Source organism: Schistocerca americana, chromosome 11 (genome assembly GCF_021461395.2).
Source record: "Schistocerca americana isolate TAMUIC-IGC-003095 chromosome 11, iqSchAmer2.1, whole genome shotgun sequence".
Classification (NCBI taxonomy): Eukaryota; Metazoa; Arthropoda; class Insecta; order Orthoptera; family Acrididae; genus Schistocerca; species Schistocerca americana.
The window spans coordinates 174159679-174175679 of record NC_060129.1 but is presented as its reverse complement, the minus strand read 5'-3'; the positions used below and the strand labels follow the sequence as shown (position 1 = coordinate 174175679).

General features: G+C 43.7%; 1 protein-coding gene across 1 annotated transcript in view; it reads left to right on the top strand.

The window, feature by feature from the left end:
* The first annotated feature begins 8206 nt into the window (after positions 1-8206).
* The window catches only part of LOC124553760, a 91930-nt gene continuing 84135 nt past the window's right edge, over positions 8207-16001 (top strand). Inside the window, exon 1 of the mRNA XM_047127696.1 lies at positions 8207-8336. The gene's annotated coding sequence lies outside the window, so the exon portion shown is untranslated. The remainder of the gene's footprint in view (positions 8337-16001) is intronic.

Here is a 16001-nt window from a genome sequence, read left to right as displayed (position 1 = left end):
ATGTAGATGTAGATATAGATGTAAATGTAGAAAAGCATAAAGAGCAATCAAGGACCGTCTGTGTGGCGAACATATTCACAGGCGATGAAAAATTTTTCGCCACTTCGAAATGGCAACAAAACGGCAGTCGATGGAGTGGCACCATACAACCTCTCCTCCAAAGATAAAGTTCAAAGCCGCAACCTCCGTCGGTACAGTCATAGCGACGGTCTTCGAGAACACTTCAGGGACTATTCTGTTTGATATCCTCCCTCATGGTATAACGACCAACACGGAAATTAGATAAACGACTCCAACATGTTTGCCGCCACAAAAATGGAAACGAACTCCTTCTCCTCGACGATAAAGCTAGTCCTCGGACGAGTCTGCACACCCGAGATGAGCTCACAAAACGTCAATTGGACTGTTCTTCCTCATCCACCCTGCATCCCAGATGTCGCACCTTCCGGCTTCAATATCAGTTTGGCCTGGGAAGGATGCACTCTGTGGGAAGCAATACGTGGGGGATGGGGAGGTTACTGATGCACCAAGACACTGGCTCTGACGTCGATCAGTAGAGTGATAGCATGCGAGCCAACAGGCCAGTGAGGAGGCGCAAGGCCGTCACATTGAGCGTAGATGATGTTGAAAAACAGGGTTTAACAGGCAAAAGACTGCGGAATGATATGGTGTGTTTGAATCCTCAATGCAACCAACCTGCTTTCATATGAAACAACGTTGTTTTACTTATTGAACGCCCCTGATACGAGGGTCGTGCACAAAGTACACTACTGGCCATTAAATTGCTACACCAAGAAGAAGTGCAAATGATAAACGCGTATTCATTGGACAATTATATCATACCACGACTGACACGTGATTACATTTTCACGCAATTTGGGTGCATAGATCCTGAGAAATCAGTACCCAGAACAACCACCTCTGGCCGTAATAACGGCATTGATACGCCTGGGCATTGAGCGAAACAGAGCTCGGATGGCGTGTACAGGTACAGCTGCCCAGGCAGCTTCAACACGATACCACAGTTCATCGAGAGTAGTGACTGCCGTATTGTGACGAGCCAGTTGCTCGGCCACCATTGACCAGACGTTTTCAATTGGTGAGAGATCTGGAGAATGTGCTGGCCAGGGCAGCAGTCGAACATTTTCTGTATCCAGAAAGGCCCGTACAGGACCTGCAACATGCAGTCGTGCATTATCCTGCTGAAATGTAGGGTTTCGCAGGGATCGAATGAAGGTAGAGCCACGGGTCGTAACACATCTGAAATATAACGTTCAAAGTGCCGTCATTGCGAACAAGAGGTGACCTAGACGTGTAACCGATGGCACCCCATACCATCACGCCAGGTGATACGCCAGTATGGCGATGACGAACACACGCTTCCAAAGTGCGTTCACAGCGATGTCGCCAAGCACGGATGCGACCATCACGATGCTGTAAACAGGACCTGGATTCATCCGAAAAAATGACGTTTTGCCATTCGTGCGCCCAGGTTCGTCGTCGAGTACACCATTGCAGGCGCTCCTGTCTGTGATGCAGCGTCAAGGGTAACCGCAGCCACGGTCTCCGAGCTGATAGTCCGTGCTGCTGCAAACGTCGTCGAACTGTTCGTGCAGATGGTTGTTTTCTCGCAAACGTCCCAATCTGTTGAGTCAGGGATCGAGACGTGGGAGCACGATACGTTACAGCCCTGCGGATAAGATGCCTGTCATCTCGACTGCTAGTGATACGAGGCCGTTGGGATCCAGCACGGCGTTCCGTATTACCCTCCTGAACCCACCGATTCCATATTCTGCTAACAGCCATTGGGTCTCGACCAACGCGAGCAGCAATGTCGCGATACGATAAACCGCAATCGTGATAGGCTACAATCCGACCTTTATCAAAGTCGGAAACGTGACGGTACGCATTTCTCCTCCTTACACGGGGCATCACAACAACGTTTCACCAGGCAATGCCGGTCAGCTGCTATTTGTGTGCGAGAAATCGGTTGGAAACTTTCCTCATGTCAGCACGTTGTAGGTGTCGCCACCGGCGCCAACCTTGTGTGAATGCTGTGAAAAGCTAATCATTTGCATGTCACAGCATCCTCTTCCTGTCGGTTAAATTTCGCGTCTGTAGCACGTCATCCTCGTGGCGTAGCAATTTTAATGGCCAGTAGTGTACGTTCCGTTTGTATTTCTACCCGCAGCAGCGCTACGATCGCAATTCCGAGTATGCGCACCACTTACTCAGATTGAAGGATGATGATGATGATGTTTGGTTTGTGGGGCGCTCAACTGCGCGGTTATCAGCGCCCTTACAAATTCCCAACCTTTGCTCAGCCCAGTCTCGCCACTTTCATGAATGATGATGAAATGATGAGGACAACACAAACACCCAGTCATCTCGAGGCAGGTGTAAATGCCTGACCCTGCCGAGAATCGAACCCGGGACCCCGTGCTCGGGAAGGGAGAACGCGACCGCCTGACTCGAGGAAAAGACATTTACGCTATTTTGAGATCGCTGCTGCCGACGTGTGCTTTGTAGTGCTTATTTATAATATCAGCCGTAATTGAAAATGCCGCCGCGTGTGAAATCAGATCTGTGATTCGTTTTCTAAATGCAAAGAAAGTTAAACCGAAGGAAATTCATCGGCAAATCTGCGAGGTTTACGGACAAAATGCTATGAGTGATTCAGTGGTTAGATGATTGGTCAGACTGTTCATTGAAGGACGTGATCAAGTTGTGATAACCACGACACGGTGTTCTAGCCACAAGATGTTAAAATAAACTAAGTGTACAAACTTCAACAAATATTATGGATACTACGTATAAAAAAGATGTACCGTGAATGAGATTTTCACTCTGCAGCGGAGTGTGCGCTGATATGAAACTTCCTGGCAGATTAAAACTGTGTACCCGACCGAGACTCGAACTCGGGACCTTTGCTTTCGCGGGCAAGTGCACTTGCCCGCGAAAGGCAAAGGTCCCGAGTTCGAGTCTCGGTCGGGCACACAGTTTTAATCTGCCAGGAAGTTTCAAGATGTATCGTGTAAAAATGACTATAATCGCCGCGCGGGATTAGCCGAGCGGTCTGAGGCGCTGCAGTCATGGGCTGTGCGGCTGGTCCCGGCGGAGGTTCGAGTCCTCCCTCGGGCACGGGTGTGTGTGTGTGTGTGTTTGTCCTTAGGATAATTTAGGTTAAGTAGTGTGTAAGCTTAGGGACTGATGACCTTAGCAGTTAAGTCCCATTCGATTTCACACACATTTGAACATTTTTTGACGATAATTATTTCATTATTTCTGTAATAATTTAATTTCTGTGTGAATTAAAACTATTATCAGAGAACTAAATTCATAGACAACGACAATTACAATTTTGTTGTTGTCTGTGTTAATTGTGGTTCAGTTGTTCTTCCTGTTCTGACGGATGAACTGTTCGGACGTGAGACGTGTGAGGTCTGTAAAGAGAAAACCTGTAATTATATTGTTAATTATTATTTGAAACATAGAGTCGCTATTGTCAAGATGTGGATTTCTATTTATTTCAGTTGTAATCCAATCTAATTAACGCTTTTAAGTGTTAATTTTCAGCTCCGCAATTAGGAGCGCAGCCATTAGCGCTAATAAGAAATATGAAACACTTTTCAAAGAGAATAATTTTAAATGCTAAAGAATAGAGAACAAACGGCTTAAAGACTTTTATCTGAATATATTAACTTGATATAAAAGGAATCGAGAATAACAATAGAAAAACTGACTATCGTCTGTCTGCCGCCATCTTAGCAAAAAAATCTCCGCGACAGTTTTGAATCCAGAATTTTAACAAACATAAATGTTGTTAGATATAATTGAATGGAAGTAAGTGTGCACTGGTGGTCCCGAATCAACTTTAAAAGACAGAATTCAACTCAGATTGAATCCTTAAATACAGTGCTCACAGCACGTTACGTAATCTCAATTTCTTATTTGCTCATGTATGAAGCCTAATTATTTCGGACGATTTATATGAAATATTTTAATAGGAGACATACGTCAGTGTTGTGCGCGGGAAGTATTTGGTGACTAAATGTTCCCTTTGCTAGAGAAAAGTGCTTCCATCTTAAGTAACAGTTGTGTAAAATCTGATAAATGATATGCAATTTAGTGCCATTCACACGACTTTACAGACAACATTTCTATACAGCGTCAAGTGGAGAAAATGGTTCATATGGCTCTGAGCACTATTGGACTTAACATCTGAGGTCATCAGTCCCCTAGAACGTAGAACTACTTAAACCTAACTAACCTAAGGGCATCACACACATCTATGCCCGAGGCAGGATTCGATCCTGCGACCGCAGCGGTCGAGCAGTTCCAGACTGTAGCGCCTACAACCGCTCGGCCACCCAGGCCGGCTCAAGTGGAGATTTCTTTAGCACGGTGACAAACATTAGCCGGGATAAGCATTTTTGAGATCAAACGAATTCTTACGCTGACAACAGGTAACTGGTTTTATCTACCTGAAATGTCATTTATAAGTAATTAAAGTTACGAAATACTATAAACCGGTTCCGCCACAAAGTGCACGGTGAAGAAAGAAGTGTACGCCCGTCTGTGGTTACTGATAAACTGGTTCACACAATTGAAGAGGAGATTAAGCACAACCGTGCGTTTACACGTAGTGCCCTTGCTACGGAAGTTCCGCAGATCTCACGATCACTAATTCATGAAACTGTTACTGAAAAAACTGAAATTTCGAAAACTTTTCTCACGTCGGGTACCCGAAATTCTTACTGAACAACAAGGACAACAAAGGATGGGCAATGCACTTCAGTTTTCGACACGCTACAATAAAGAAGGCGATCGTTTTCTTTCTCGGATAGTCACGGGGGATGAAACTTGGGTATCGTACGACAGCCCTGAAACAAAACGGCAATCAATGGAATGCAGGCACACTTCATCCCCAACGAAGGTTAAGCCTAAGCAAATCTTGACACCTCGAAAAATCATGTGCGCCGTTTTTGGGACAGAAAAGGCATTTTGGTGAGTGATTTCTTACCACGTGGCCAAACAATCAATGCACATGGTTACTGCGAGACCACTAAGAAATTGCGTCGCGCAATGCAGAACAAGCACCGAGGATTACTGTCAAAAGGTGTTGTTTTTTTGCTCGACAACGCCCGACATCAGACGACGAAAGTGACCAAACAACTCTTACAGAAATATCACTCGGACGCGTTTGATCATTCTCCGTACAGGCCGGACCCCGCTCCTAGCGACTTTCATCTCTCCTTACACCTAAAATCTGTCCTTTGTGGTCAACACTTCAACGATGGTGACGCGCTGAAAGAATATGTTACCACACGGTTGAATACACAGGCGCCAATCTTCTCTGAAGAAGGCATACAAAAACTTGTGCCACGCTATGACAAGTGCCTACAAATTTTCGGAAGCTATGTAGAAAAGTAGTTTAACAATTGTAGATTTTTTTACAATAAATATTTTTTCTGTGTCTGTACATGTTAGTTTTATATAACCAAACGGAACTTACTTTGTTGGATGTGAGGTCCGCCAGTTATGCAAAACACCTTTTTTTATTAGTACCCAAACATGTTTCGGCACTACTGTGCCACCATCAGTGGGTTTTCGTTTTTATATATTATGTAATGTGAACATTTTTGTTAAATGATTATAAAATTATGTGGATGTTTAGTTCAAACAATAGATTGTTTCTTTTTGTAAATACCTTCACATTTGAAACTTTCTGGCAGATTAAAACTGTGTGTCGGACCGAGTCTCGAACTCGGGACCTTTGCCTTTTGCGGTCAAGTCCTGTACTATCTGAGCTACCCTAGCACGACTCACGCCCCGTCCTCAAGCTTCACATCTGCCAGTATCTCGTCTCCTACCTTCCAAACTTTACTGAAGCTCTCCTGCGAACCTAGCAGAACTAGCACTCCTGAACGAAAGGATATTGCGGAGACATGGCTTAGCCACAGCCTGGGGGACGTTTCCGGAATGAGATTTTCAGTCTGCAGCGGAGTGTGCGCTGATATGAAACTTCCTGGCTGATTAAAACTGTGTGCCGGACCGAGACTCGAACTCGGGACCTTTGCCTTTCGTGGGCAAGTGCTCTACCAACTGAGCTGCCCAAGCACGACTCACCCCCCTCCTCATAGCTTTACTTCTGCCAGTACCTCGTCTCCAACCTTCCAAACTTCACAGAAGCTCTCCTGCGAACCTTGCAGAACTAGCACTCCTCAAAGAAAGGATATTGCGGAGACATGGCTTAGCCACAGCCTGGGGGACGTTTCCAGAATGAGATTTTCATTTTGCAGCGGAGTGTGCGCTGATACGAAACTTTCTGGTAGATTATAACTGTGTGCCGGACCGAGTCTCGAACTCGGGACCTTCGACTTTCGCGGGCAAGTGCTCTACCAACTGAGCTACCGAAGCACGACTCACGCCCCGTCCTCACAGCTTTACTTCTGCCAGTATCTCGTCTCCTACCTTCCAAACTTTACAGAAGCTCTCCTGCGAACCTTGCAGAACTAGTACTCCTGAAAGAAAGGATATTGCGGAGACTGCGAAAGGCAAAGCTCCCGAGTTCGAGTCTCGGTCCGGCGCAGAGCTTTAATCTGCCAGGAAGTTTCATATCAGCGCACACTCCGCTGCAAAGTGAAAATCTCATTCTTGAAACCTTTACATTTGGTGTGCATGAATTTTCGTTATCACTTGTGTGTTAATTATTACACTTATAAGGGAACCTCTTCATCGCACCCCCCTCAGATTTAGTTATAAGTTGGCACAGTGGATAGGCCTTGAAAAACTGAACACAAATCAATCGAGAAAACAGGAAGAAGTTGTGTGGAACTATGAAAAAAATAATCAAAATATACAAACTGAGAAGTCCATAACCAAGATAGGCAACATTAAGGATGGTATGAAATCAGGAGCGCCGTAGTCCCGTGGTTAGCGTGAGCAGCTGCGGAATGAGAGATTCTTGGTTCAAGTCTTCCCTCGAGTGAAAAGTTTAATTTTTTATTTTCAGACAATTATCAGAGTTCAGGAACTCACACTTAATCAATTTCGCTCTCCAAAATTCCAGGACATGTTCAGATTTGCTTGGACATATGCAGGATTTGACAGTCTACAGACGGAAAAATTTGGAAACGTTAAAAACACATGTTTTGACAGAGCACAGGGAAAACTGTGCGACTGTGAAACTGTTGCATTCATTTGTTGCAGATTATGTGACAAACTCTTATGTTTTCATCAAATCGGGCAAGGTAGAAGAATCTTCTTACCCATTCGCCAAGTGTACAAGTTAGGTGGGTCGACAACATATTCCTGTCATGTGACGCACATGCCGTCACCAGTGTCGTATAGAATATATCAGACGTGTTTTCCTGTGGGGGAATCGGTTGACCAATGACCTTGCCATGAAATGTTTTCGGTTCCCATTGGAGAGGCACGTCCTTTTGTGTATTAATCGCACGGTTTTGCGGTGTGGTCGCGAAACACAGACGCTAAACTTATTACAGTGAACAGAGACGTCAATGAATGAACGGTCAGATCATAACTTTGCGAAAATAAAGGAAGAAAACTTTTCACTCGAGGGAAGACTTGAACCAAGGACCTCTCGTTCTACAGCTGCTCACGCTAACCACGGGACCACTGCACTCCTGAGCTCACACTGTCCTTGATGTTGCCTATCTTTCGCATGGACTACTCAGTTTGTATATTTTGCTTATTTTTTTCATAGTGTTACACAACTTCTTCCTGTTTTCTTGACTGATCTGTGTTCAGTTTTTCAAGGCGTATCCACTGTGCCAACTTATAACGAAAGTTGAGGGGGGTGCGATGGGGAGGTTTCCTTGTTTGGACATACGTCGTACATTGAGACCTACAGCAGTGAAGCGGCAGTAACGTTACACAAAGATGAACGAGGATGCAAAAACAGATGAAAATCTTATTGTTTGGATGTCTCTGGATGATACCTGTGTTCAGGAATGAATGATGAATGGCTGATGATGGTGACAGTCAACGCTAGCTTTGTAGCAGGGCCGAGGATTTCCCCGTCGACTTCGTATGTGGGGAAGACCAACTTCCTCCCGTGGAGGTGACAGAGACCAACTCGACCCGCGCTTGCTGCAGCCACGTAACTGGACACACGTTGACGCAGGTTAGTGGGGGCCCCTACCACCCCTCCTCCCTCCCCCCCCCCCTACCACCTACGGACTGGCTGTCTGCCTCGTTCGCCGTACCCAGCACTCCAGTAGCGTGCCGGACTTCCACGGAGACTCCGGCGTATGACGTCATCCGCCCCGGTCCAGGAGTTCGCGCCGTCTCGCCGACTCCAGCTAAGTCGAGTCAGTATTTTATGGCACATAATTTTCTACTTTCACACGACACGGAGCTACGGCCACGATTCCAATTCCTGGCTCATCATCCGACGATGCTCTATACCCACCGAAATTGTTTACACAACTCTACAAGCTTTCTTCCCTACCTTTCGTTCGTGCAAGGCAGCGGTTCCCAACCTTTCTGAGACCCTTAACCCTGAATGCAATTAGACATTGGCTAGTCCCCCCCCCCCTCCCTCGCTTCCCCTGCTGTCTATTAGTGATGGGGAGCTCGTGAATGAGTCGTTTAAATGAACGCTTCACTCCAGTGAAGTGTGAACTAACCACTCAATTTCAATGAACTGGTACTTCAAACTCTCCACAGATAGTACACTCCACACTTTTTTTCTAGTTCGTTCACTCACTCTCTTCCCCTCTCCCTCTCCCACTACATTGGCGCTACATCACTCATTCTCCCTTCACTTCAGTCCTCCCTCTACTGCCTGTCGACGAATCGCGCGGTGAAATACACTTAGAACAGCAGTTGCACTTTCCTTTCACATAACCTAAATCGGCGAAGAAACCCCAAATTTCACTACTTTTACGCGATCGCGTGTTGCTAGCCATTGTATAAGCGTGAACAGACACAAAAACTGCTTTCGAATAAAATAAAGAGGGATTTTACCTGAAATCGTACCAATGACTACAGGTGACAGTTTATGTTTTGAATTTAGAGGGTTATTATTCTCAATAAAAATAAAATCTCCAGGAAAACTTCTGAATAATTACTTAACGTAGGTATATAGACTTTGTGACAGTGGTAAACATACTCATTCTCTTTTGGATTAAATTTTAAAAGGAACATAAAATTGGACTGCATTTCCTTGGTAGCCCTAGTTTTCAGTCCATAAATACAACAAATAAGGTTTCATTTGGCAGATGAAGACTCTTTTTGGCGCTTCATGAGAAAATGTCGAGCAAGATTAAACGTAATACCTCCTATATATGTGACAGGCTTCTCGGTTTCTCTTTCCTTTGTCCCCTTCGACCATCCTGTATTTAAGTTAACTCAGACGCTGTAAGACGCAAATCGTTGCGTGCACGTTACTGCATAGTTCGGCCATCTGTAGGTAAAAATATAAAGTATTACGAAGCTTTATTGTACGAGCGAGGCGAAGCGGGCGTAGCCGCGGCTGAACGGCGAACTGGGCAACTTCGCCAGGCTTCCGTACTTCATGAATGAACTACTTCATTTGAACGCTTCACGGCAAAGAGTGAAATGAATGAAATACTTCACGGGAATGAACGAGTTCGACCCATCTGTGTCTATAGCCCCCCCCCCCCCCCATATTATGACCAACTTTTGCACCTATCTAAACTATAGAATGAAAGACTTTTTCTGGAATACTTTTATGTTTAAAATGATGAAACTGAATGATATTCACGTTTGTTTGTCTGGCCATCTTCCGCAGCAAGTATATAAATACTTGTTTTGCAAATCGAACTGCCTTTTCCTGCTGCTATTTATTTCATTTAATCCATACGCGCTTCGCCTTCTACTGTTTTAAGGCATCATCGGTGGGATCTATAATGATGCAGTTTTGTTAGTTATAGATTATCAAACAGATCACTTCGCGATTTTTTGTAAAAAATGTAATTACTTAGCCGGCCGGGGTGGCCGAGCGGTTCTAGGCGCTACAGTCTGGAACCGCGTGACCGCTACGGTCGCAGGTTCGAATCCTGCCTCGGGCATGGATGTGTGTGATGTCCTTAGGTTAGTTAGGTTTAAGTAGTTCTAAGTTCTAGAGGACTGATGACCTCTGAAGTTAAGTCCCATAGTGCTCAGAGCCATTTGAACCATTTGTGTTTACTTACGATTTGCTGATTTGCGTTTCCTCACATCTGGTCTGGAGATCGCACTACCACTTTTATCACTGTTCTATATTCACCTCTTCCTGTTTTCGCCATCCACACACTGTTCAGCATGTTTGTCACCCTTTTTTGTGGTGGACTATCGTTCTTCTCTCACTCGATACAACTATTTGGTCGTACACTTCTTTTCACAGCGTAAAAAAAAAAAAAAAAAAAAAAAAACGGCTCTATCCCCCCTTCTCTCTCTCACTCATACGCACACAGACGGTATACATAAGTGGCGATCCTCCCCCACTCTGTCCCCACTGCTCTTGAGTGCCCCTATTTTACTCCGTTACGCACCCGTCTACAGCTGTCGCCTGAGATATCTTCCATTTTAGCAGATGACACGCGCTCAGCCGATCGCGTTCTCGATTTTATTAGTGCCAGTGAGATGATGTCAGTCATTTGAAGCTCTTTTTGGGGACAACCAACCCCCTTCTATAGCGGTTTTTTAAGCTTTCCTTCTGTTTTTAGTTTCTCCAATTTTTTGAGTTTCGTTCCCATTGCTGCTGATTTCCAGTTTCGTTTTTTTTTTTTCCTTTTCCTAAGTCACAGACCGGGCGCTAATGACCGTAGCAGTTTTGCGCCCTAAAACCATAACAAAAAAAGGACGGTATAAACAGCATAACAGCATAAAAAGAAATTATTAACGAACATATACCTCGTTAGGTTGGCGACACATAAGTAAACATACCAAAGACGATGAAACACGTAATGGAGTCGCAGTATTTACACTGTGAAGAGAAGCGTACCACGAAATAGTTGTATCGAGTGACAGAAGAACGATAGTCCTCCACAAAATAGGGTGACAAACATGCTGAACAGTGTGTGGGTGACGAAAACACGAAGAGGTGAATATAGAACGGTGATAAAAGTGATAGTGCGACCTCCAGACCAGATGTGAGGAAACGCAAATCAGCAAATCTACATCTAGATTTATACTCCGCAAGCCACCCAACGGTGTGTGGCGGAGGGCACTTTACGTGCCACTGTCATTACCTCCCATTTCTGTTCCAGTCGCGTATGGTTCGCGGGAAGAACGACTGTCTGAAAGCCTCCGTGCGCGCTCTAATCTCTCTAATTTTACATTCGTGAGCTCCTCGGGAGGTATAAGTAGGGGGAAGCAATATATTCGATACCTCATCCAGAAACGCACCCTCTCGAAACCTGGCTACAGCGCGATGCAGAGCGCCTCTCTTGCAGAGTCTGCCACTCGAGTTTGCTAAACATCTCCGTAACGCTATCACGGTTACCAAATAACCCTGTGACGAAACGCGTCGCTCTTCTTTGGATCTTCTCTATCTCCTCCGTCAAACCGATCCGGTACGGATCCCACACTGATGAGCAATACTCAAGTATAGGTCGAACGAGTGTTTTGTAAGCCACCTCCTTTGTTGATGGACTACATTTTCTAAGGACTCTCCCAATGAATCTCAACCTGGTACCCGCCTTACCAACAATTAATTTTATATGATCATTCCACTTCAAATCGTTCCGCACGCATACTCCCAGATATTTTACAGAAGTAACTGCTACCAGTGTTTGTTCCGCTATCATATAAAGGATCCTTCTTTCTATGTATTCGCAATAGATTACATTTGTCTACGTTAAGGGTCAGTTGCCACTCCCTGCACCAAGTGCCTATCCGCTGCAGATCTTCCTGCATTTAGCTGCAATTTTCTAATGCTGCAACTTCTCTGTATACTACAGCATCATCCGCGAAAAGCGGCATGGAACTTCCGACACTATCTACTAGGTCATTTATATATTTTGTGAAAAGCAGTGGTCCCCTTAACACTCCCCTGTGGCACGCCAGAGGTTACTTTAACGTCTGTAGACGTCGTAAGTAATTACATTTTTTACAAAAAATCGCGAAGTCAACTGTTTGATAATCTATAACTAACAGAACTGTATCATTATAGATCCACTGGTGATGCCTTAAAACAGTAGAAGGCGAAACGCGTATGGATTAAATAAAATAAATAGTAGCAGGAAAAGGCAGTTCGATTTGCAAAACAAGAATGATGTTCAGTTTGTGTGTATGTGTGTGTATGTGTATCTGTGTGTGTGTGTGTGTGTGTGTGTGTGTGTGTGTGTGTGTTTGAATGAATTACGAAGGAATTCGTGGTGCGACACTTGCTTGACCGGCTCACTGCAAACCCATTTAAAATCGACCAAGTTATAACGTATACACTACACTTACAGTTCGCAAATCACTCGCTTGCTGCTCCTTATTTCTGACCGAGCGAGGTGGCGCAGTGGTTAGCACACTGGACTCGTATTCGGGAGGACGACGGTTCAATCCCGCGTCCGGCCATCTTGATTTAGGTTTTCCGTGATTTCCCTAAAGCGCTCCAGGGAAATGCCGGGATGGTTCCTTTGAAAGGGCACTGCCGACTTCCTTCCCCGTCCTTCCCTAATCCGATGAGACCGATGACCTCGCTGTTTGGTCTCGTCCCTCAAAACAACGCAACCCAACCTTATTTCTGAATTGTCAGAAATTGGAAGACTTGAGGCTGTTTATGCACTGTGCTGACCATAGCCACTAATATTAATAGTAATAATAATAATAATAATGAAATGTGTATAACGCAGTAGTTGTCCTTATGTAGTTACTGCTATGCCGTGCTGCCAATTAATTCATTTATCTATTTCGAAGCGAGTAATGAAGCAATTTCTGGACTACTGCGGGTACTAACTACAACTTGGAGAAGACCTTTTCTTAATATATTTAGTATTGGTTACCTATATGTCTCACTTTTATCATATTAACAGAATCTTCCGTCGGTTCTTGGTAGAACAACATTATAATAATAAATGAAAAGCACCAGTTTGCTTTTGTTCTACAATATTATTTTTATTTTATTTTTATTATTATTTTTAATGCCAACCGGTTTTCGGCTTACAAGGCCATCTTCAGACATTTAAAAATAATATTGTAGAACAAAAGCAAACTGGTGCTTTTCATTTATTATTCTCACTTTTATCATCAGCGATGTACGGGACAAAGCCCAAAATATGTGTATAGTCGGTGGTCCATGTTAGGAACCTGTAACCTCCATCGCTTTAATGCTACCAATTCAGAAAAAGTAATTATTGAAAACTTGTATAATCAATACTACGAGGCGTGTCTTTTAAGTACCATTTTGGAATTAAAAAAAGACGTGCTAAGATATCTCAATAATTTTATTTTTACATGAAAGCCTGTATCTTAATCTACTTTTCTACATAATTTCAGCCGGCCGGTGTGGCCGTGCGGTTCTAGGCGCTCCAGTCTGGAACCGCGTGACCGCTACGGTCGCAGGTTCGAATCCTGCCTGGGGCATGGATGTGTGTGATGTACTTAGGTTAGTTAGGTTTAAGTAGTTCTAAGTTCTAGGGGACTGATGACCTCAGATGCTAAGTCTCATAGTGCTCAGAGCCATTTGCACCATTTTTTACATAAATTCCGTCAATCTCAATAATTTTATTTTTACATGGAAGCCTGAACCTTAACCTACTTTTCTGCATAATTTCCGTCAATATTGAGGCACTTGTCACAACGTTGTACCAGTTTTTGAATACCCTCCTCATAGAAGTCTGCCGCCTGACTTGTTAACAACCACTGCATCACCACTGTTTTAACTTGGTCATCGTCATTGTCTTCGTCGTCGCCTCGTATTGAGACAATCAATGCCGCAGTTTACTGTAAGACATTGCACCATGTGCGACGTTCAATTCAAATCAGAACAAAAGACATGGCAAGTTGAGCAAGGGCATCGTTTTGCTGCAAGATAATGCCCGCCCGCATGTGGCGGATCAGACCAAAGATCTCATCACATCTTTTCGATGTGAAACTCTAGATCATCCTCCATACAGCCCCGATCTTGCGCCCAGTGACTACCATCTGTTCCTGCACTTGAAGAAACACCTGGGCGATCAGCGTCTTCGAGACGACGACGAAGTCAAAACAGTGGTGATGCAGTGGTTAACAAGTCAGGCGGCAGACTTCTATGAGGAGGGTATCCAAAAACTGGTCCAACTTCATGACAAGTGCCTCAATATTGACGGAAATTATGTAGAAAAATAGATTAAGGCACAGACTTTCACGTACAAAAAATATTGAGATATCTTAGCATCTCTCTTTTTAATTTCAAAACGGTACTTACTTAAAAAACACGCCTCGTAGATGATGATGATGTTTGGTTTATGGGGTCGCTCAACTGCGCGGTTACCTGCGCCCGTACAAGGCACAACCTTTGCTCAGTCCAGTCTCTCCACTTTCGTGAATGATGATGAAATGATGAGGACACCACAAACACCGGGTCATCTTGAGGGAGGTGAAAATCCCTGACCCCACCGGGAATCGAACCCGGGACCCCGTGCTCGAGAAGCGAGGACGCGACCGCGAGAGCACGAGCTGCGGACATCAATACTGGAGTCTTCCAAAAATGTCATAATAGGAATGATCTTTTATAAATAATTTTGTTTTGTGACCGAAACAGAATCCAAATCGTTTAGCTTTTACCCCTCAGAAAATTTCATTTTACCCCTTAAGGGTTAATTATCTCCAGGGTGGGAAGCACTGGTGTGGCTTTATTCGCAATGACGTCGCTCGTGACATGTACGAAAGAAGCAAAAGGATGCTTTCTAGTTTATCTGCTGTGTCAATAGGACATACGAGTACCACAGAATATTCGGGTCGCAGTCGTGATTTTATTCCAATTCGGGATGCATTTCGAGTCCTAACGTCTCATCTTCAGCTGCTTTGACAATCTACATTGATTATTTCTCCAGATTTAGGCTAATTCTGGTCCTAGTTAGATTTACAACCTTATATTACAAAGTCTTGTGGGGAGACCGAGGCGTAGATGGGAGGACAATGTGAAGGCTGATTTGAAGAGCCTAGGTACTGAAGGTGAATGGAAGGAAAGAGCCCGAGACAGGGACAGATGGCGAAAATACGTTGCTGCGGAAATGGACTCTCGAGTCCGGTATGACCAGTGAGTGAGTAAGTAAGTAAGTATATTACAAAGCGGGCACAGTGTGAATATAAGTTTACAAAAACTAACACAAATCGAAAAGTAACTTTCAAATGGTGGATACATGGTTTTAAAGCACACTATGAGTAAACATGTTTATGCAGATATATACACCTTTCATTCTGTAAATACAAGTCAAAGAATATCGAATGTGAAGATGCTGCACTTCTACAAATACACGGGTGTTATTATTTCAGAGGAGAGATAAAGCCATTATATTATTAGTTATACAGGATATTGTGTACAAAACGAATATTTGTGAATATGTCAAATGCGGATAATGTTAACAAATGGCTGCACTATAAAATATTTGTTTCTGTAGGAAAGAATAAAGTTCCAAAAATACTGAAAAAATTATGACTGCTAAACTCTTGTTTGTTCATTCAACGTTTTTTCAGAAGATTTTTCTTCTGATATTTCTAATTGTTCTAGTGGATCAAGTTTTTTACCGTCGTATTCTGTGTTACAAAGAACACACCGATGCTTTTAGTCTTAACCACTTTGACAAATTTACGATAGCCAACCACATGTACCTTAAGAGACACAGACTAAGTGACATTCACAACAGACTAAATGTATTCCACTCTGAAAACCATGGTAATAAACTTCACCTACTAGAACAATGAAATAATGTTACAAAAACAACAGTCTTCTGAAAACATGTTGAATGAAAAAACAGGATTTAGTACCCATGGTTTTTCCAGTAATTTTAAAAGTTTATTTTTTTCCTAAAGAAACAAATGTTTAATAGTTTAAG